Source organism: Ovis aries, chromosome 15 (assembly GCF_016772045.2).
Source record: "Ovis aries strain OAR_USU_Benz2616 breed Rambouillet chromosome 15, ARS-UI_Ramb_v3.0, whole genome shotgun sequence".
In the NCBI taxonomy this organism is placed as follows: domain Eukaryota; kingdom Metazoa; phylum Chordata; class Mammalia; order Artiodactyla; family Bovidae; genus Ovis; species Ovis aries.
Window position 1 is genome coordinate 72879386 of NC_056068.1, and position 6000 is coordinate 72885385.

Here is a 6000-nt window from a genome sequence, read left to right on the forward strand (position 1 = left end):
TGAGAAATAGATTTAAGGGACTAGATCTGATAGATAGAGTGCCTGATGAACTACGGACTGAGGTTCGTGATATTGTATAGGAGACAGGGATCAAGACCATCCCCATGGAAAAGAAATGCAAGAAAGCAAAATGGCTGTCTGGGGAGGCCTTACAAATAGCTGTGAAAAGAAGAGAAGTGAAAAGCAAAGAAGAAAAGGAAAGATATAAGCATCTGAATGCAGACTTCCAAAGAATAGCAAGGAGAGATAAGAAAGCCTTTCTCAGCAATCAATGCAAAGAAATAGAGGAAAACAACAGAATGGGAAGACTAGAGATCTCTTCAAGAAAATTAGAGATACCAAGGGAACATTTCATGCAAAGATGGGCTCAATAAAGGACAGAAATGGTATGGACCTAACAGAAGCAGAAGATATTAAGAAGAAGTGGCAAAAATACACTGAAGAACTGTACAAAAAGATCTTCACGACCAAGATAATCACGATGGTGTGATCACTCACCTAGAGCGAGACATCCTAGAATGTGAAGTCAAGTGGGCCTTAGAAAGCATCACTGTGAACAAAGCTAGTGGAGGGGATGGAATTCCAGTTGAGCTATTTCAAATCCTGAAAGATGATGCTGTGAAAGTGTTGCACTAAATATGCCAACAAATTTGGAAAACTCAGCAGTGGCCACAGGACTGGAAAAGGTCAGTTTTCATTCCAATCCCAAAGAAAGGCAATGCCAAAGAATGCTCAAACTACCACACAATTGCACTCATTCCACATGCTAGTAAAGTAATGCTCAAAATTCTCCAAGCCAGGCTTCAGCAATATGTGAACCACGAACTTCCAGATGTTCAAGCTGGTTTTAGAAAAGGCAGAGGAACAAGACATCAAACTGCCAACATCCGCTGGATCATGGAAAAAGCAAGAAAATTCCAGAAAAACACCTATTTCTGCTTTATTGACTATACCAAAGCCTTTGACTGTGTGGATCACAATAAACTGTGGAAAATTCTTCAAGAAATGGGAATACCAGACCACCTGACCTGCCTCTTGAGAAACCTGTATGCAGGTCAGGAAGCAACAGTTGGAACTCGACATGGAACAACAGACTAGTTCCAAATAGGAAAAGGAGTACGTCAAGGCTGTATATTGTCACCCTGCTTATTTAACTTATATTCAGAGTACATCATGAGAAATGCTAGGTTGGAAGAAGCACAAGCTGGAGTCAAGATTGCTGGGATAAATATCAATAACCTCAGATATGCAGATGACACCACCCTTATGGCAGAAAGTGAAGGGGAACTAAAAAGCGTCTTGATGGAAGTGAAAGAGGAGAGTGAAAAAGTTCGCTTAAAGCTCAACATTCAGAAAACGAAGATCATGGCATCTGGTCCCATCACTACATGGGAAATAGATGGGGAAACAGTGGAAACAATGTCAGACTTTATTTTGGGGGGCTCCAAAATCACTGCAGATGGTGATTGCAGCCATGAAATTAGAAGACGCTTACTCCTTGGAAGGAAAGTTATGACCAACCTAGGTAGCATATTGGAAAGCAGAGACATTACTTTGCCAACAAAGGTCTGTCGAGTCAAAGCTATGGTTTTTCCAGTAGTCATGTATGGATGCGAGATTTGGACTGTGAAGAAAGCTGAGCAATGCAGAGTTGATGCTTTTGAACTGTGGTGTTGGAGAATTCTCTTGAGAGTCCCTTGGACTGCAGGAGATACAACCAGTCCATTCTAAAGGAGATCAGTCCTGGATGTTCTTTGGAGGGAATGATGCTAAAGCTGAAACTACAATACTTTGGCCACCTCATGCGAAGAGTTGACTCATTGGAAAAGACTCTGATGCTGGGAGGGATTGGGGGCAGGAGGAGAAGGGGATGACAGAGGATGAGATGGCTGGATGGTATCACTGACTCGATGAACGTGAGTTTGTGTGAACTCCGGGAGTTGGTGATGGGCAGGGAGGCCTGGTGTGCTGCGATTCATGGGGTCGCAAAGAGTTGGACACGACTGAACTGACTGAACTGATCCGTGTGTGTTTACATACGCCTCCCCTGACACCACTATTAGGTCATGCCTAGTGAGCTTGTTCAAGGATGAGAGACCACATGGTGCCAGTACTAATCTGAACCAGCCAAGCACCAACTGCTGACCTACCTGTGAATCAGATCCAAATCAGAACTCCCCATCAACCAGGACTCAGCATACAATGCAGACAGTACTGACTAGGTTAGGTCCCCCATGTCTTGTATAAAATACAACTGTAAGATCTGGTTTTTAAATGTCTACCTCCCCTGCTAGACTATAACCTCCATGAGGGGAGGAATCAGGTCTGTCTTGACCACAACTTTGTCCCTCGCATCTAGCATGGTGCTGGCTATAGTCAGCACTCATTATTAGTTCATTAAATGAGTATATTGGTGAATGTATGAGCAAATCTTCACACAGCCCAACAGATGAGGAAACTAAGGTTGGAAGGGCTTCAGTAACCTTTCTGAAGTTACTCACCAAGGAAATAGTGAGGCTGAGACACAGTTCATACACTTGAAATAATACAGTTCACACAGTTCTGAAGACTAGGTAACTCTAAAGAGGAATCTGCTAAGCCATGTAGATAAAGCCATTAAGAATGACGCATAACCCAGGGTCTGCTGAAAAATATTGCTACCAACTCTTCAGTTTTGTAATCACTGAAAGAAACCAGCTACGAGGTCCTGGGAAATGGCTCCATGTATCATTTGGGAACAGTCATGCCTTTTCTATTTGGCTTTCATTCTACCATGCATTTGTACAGAAGTAGCAAAAGGCAATGGCACCCCACTCCAGTACACTCTTGCCTGAAAAATCCCACGGACAGAGGAGCCTGGTGGGCTGTAGTCCATGGGGTTGCTAAGAGTCGGACACCACTGAGCGACTTCACTTTCACTTTTCACTTTCATGCATTGGAGAAGGAAATGGCAACCCACTTTAGTGTTCTTGCCTGGAGAATCCCAGGGACAGGGGAGCCTGGTGGGCTGCAGCCTATGGGGTCGCACAGTCGGACACGACTGAAGCGACTTAGCAGCAGCAGCAGCAGCTTGTTGGCATCATGAAGCATGATGGTTCTGTTTTCTCCTTTGGAAATGGGACTATTTGGTAATATTTCACATTATATTATATATAAGAAATAAAAGATATATATTACCTACATCACAAGATTGTTCTGAAAAGTATACTGGTGTAAGCATGAAAATAATTGGCGCAGCGCTTGACGTGGAAGAAGCTTGTAAGATGTTTGGGTGGGTTAAGTGGGCACTTTGACGACATGGCTTCTCCTTTGGCATATTTAATTGTGATGGTTAATGGACATCTTTGCAGCTTAAGATGATACTGTTAAAATAGAATTCTCTCCTAATGATGCCTGGAGCCTTGCCACTCAATGGGAGAATCAGCAGAACCTGCAGTATCTTATTTGCAATTGACATTCTCTATTGTAATTTTGTCCCCATTAAAAAAATTGTGTTTGTTTCACTGGAAAGATGTTGCTCAGTTTTCAGCTTTAAAAGTGTACAAGTCACTTTGTTACAATAAAAATAAATGTGTTTTAAAAAAAAAGAACCTCTCAAGAAATGTTAACAAATAATATTATTTGCTACTATTTAATAACAAGGAGGGGCTTCTCTGGTAGCTCAGCTGGTAAAGAATCCACCGGCAATGCAGACCCTGGTTTGATTCCTGGGTCAGAAGATCACCTAGAGACAGAATAGACTACCCACTCCATTATTCTGGGTCTTCCCTGCTGGCTCAGATGGTAACGAATCCTCCTGCAATGCGGGAGGCCTGGGGTCTGTCCCTGGGTTGGGAAGATCCCCTGGAGAAGGGAATGGCAATCCATTCTGGCCTGGGAAAATGCCATGGACAGAGGAGCCTGGCAGGCTACAGTCCACAGGTTCCCAAGAGCCAGATACAACTTAGCGACTAAACAGCAGCAACAAGTCATTTACACCGCGGTTCATATCTCTGGCGGTATCCACAATCATGCTGGGCACTGGACAGGAGGACTTCCTGTCTAGAGTTTGAAGAAACATCCTCTCCCCCTCATCATGGTGTAAAGTTGGCAGAGACCTGAAAACCTCCATGCACATACCCTCGGGCCTCCAGTCGGGAAATGCTGAGCCTCTGGCAGCTAAGACAGGAGCTGGGAATATCTTTATGACATCTTCACTGAGAGCTATTAGCGTGTTGGCCATCATTTGCCTTGGACTGGATTTTCACAGAACTCAGCAGCAGGTACTCTACAGGCAGCACAGAACTAAATGTTTGGCAAGAGTCTGGGGTAACAATCAGCAACTGAAAACAAGCTGTGGTGTGCGGCTTCCCCAGAATGATTTCTTAAGAGCTACCAGTGTTTAAAGTACCTATCAGTTTTTCCATCCCGAGGCGAAGATAAATGTTGGGCAGAAAACTAATCAGTTGAAGAGAGCAGGCAGCAGCAAAGGGTGAAGAGAATTTTTGAAAATCCTTACAAAATGAGACAAGGCACTGTTGAAAGTGCAAATTGTTGGGCCCTGCCCCAGATCCACGAACTCCGGATCTTATTGTGGGGGACCTGGGATCTTCATAAGCATATTTATAATCTTCATATTTATAAGCATCCCCTACTGACTCCAGAGCAGATGGTCGTCTAACCACATGCTGAGAAATGCTGGTTTTGGAGTTCAGGCAAGCCAGTGGATTCTGCAAAAACCTACTGGGGCTTCAGGAGGGTTGTCTCAGGTGAAGAGACCCAAGAAGGGTAGTGCAAGAGTAAAGGGTCAGGGATGACAAGGGTGCAAATCAGAGGCAGTTTTAAGGCCTGCCCTTACAGTGGAAGGCCCACCATGGAGCCAGCCACTTGCTAGCTATTGCTCCCACCCCTGCCATCACAAGCACATCATAACAGTCAGGACTCAAAGAGGAGACAGAAATCATACAGTGATTCGGAGAGGGAAATTAGGTATTACCTACAAAGGGTAAGACTTCCCTGGTGGCTTAGACTGGTAAAGCGTCTGCTTATAATGCAGGAGACCTGGGTTCGATCCCTGGGTTGGGAAGATCCTCTGAAGAAGGTAATAGCAATCCATTCCAGTATTCTTGCCTGGAAAATCCCATGGATGGAGGAGTGTGGTAGGCTAAGGTCCATGGAGTTGCAAAGAGTTGGACACAACTGAGCGTCTTCACTTTCACTTTTTTCACTTACAAGGGGTAAAGGGAAACTCTAATATATAGCCATTACCTACCTTGATGTTGAGGCAGAACACGAAGGCAGGCACAAATACAGAAGTGCTCCCAACCCATCAGGAAGCACAGACCGGCGCTGTACTTTCCACGTCGTCTGCTCCAGCTGAGGGTTTTACGGGGCTTTTAAGCAGAGGATAACCAGGCTCCTCAGACACAGGAGGGCAAACTGCTGCCATTGCCAAGGGAGGTTCAGGGTGGCTTGGGAGTTCCATATGGTCAATTTCACCTGGGTCCAAGCAGATGTTCCCTATTTCAAATTTTGGAATCCCATTTCTTCCAGTTGAAGATGATGTCAACTTCACAAGAGTTGTTAACAAGGCTGTAAATTCAACTAATTCACTGCAGAGAGGTGCCAATCACATCAGGCTACCATGTACTGAAGAGCTAGCTAAGAGGAGCACCCTGGAATCAGGGGAAAGAGCTCCTTCTCATTCTAATGTCCCTCCAGCATCCTTTACTGATGAAGCTTAACACTGGGCCAAATGGCAAGAAAGAAATGTTCCAGTATTGCAAGCACGGCAGAAAAGGATTGGGGCTGAGTCAACACACTGGTGACTGGCAATGCACCCCTACCTTTATTGTCTCTTCCATGGTCTCCACTACCACCCACGAAAACAAAAACACAAATACTGCAAACAGAAATGAGGAAACCCAGGATGCCAACAGCCATCAGGAACATCTTTTGAAAGCTATATACTCACATGTATCTAGGGTGACCTACCATCTGTTTGCCCAGGGCTCTTTGCCC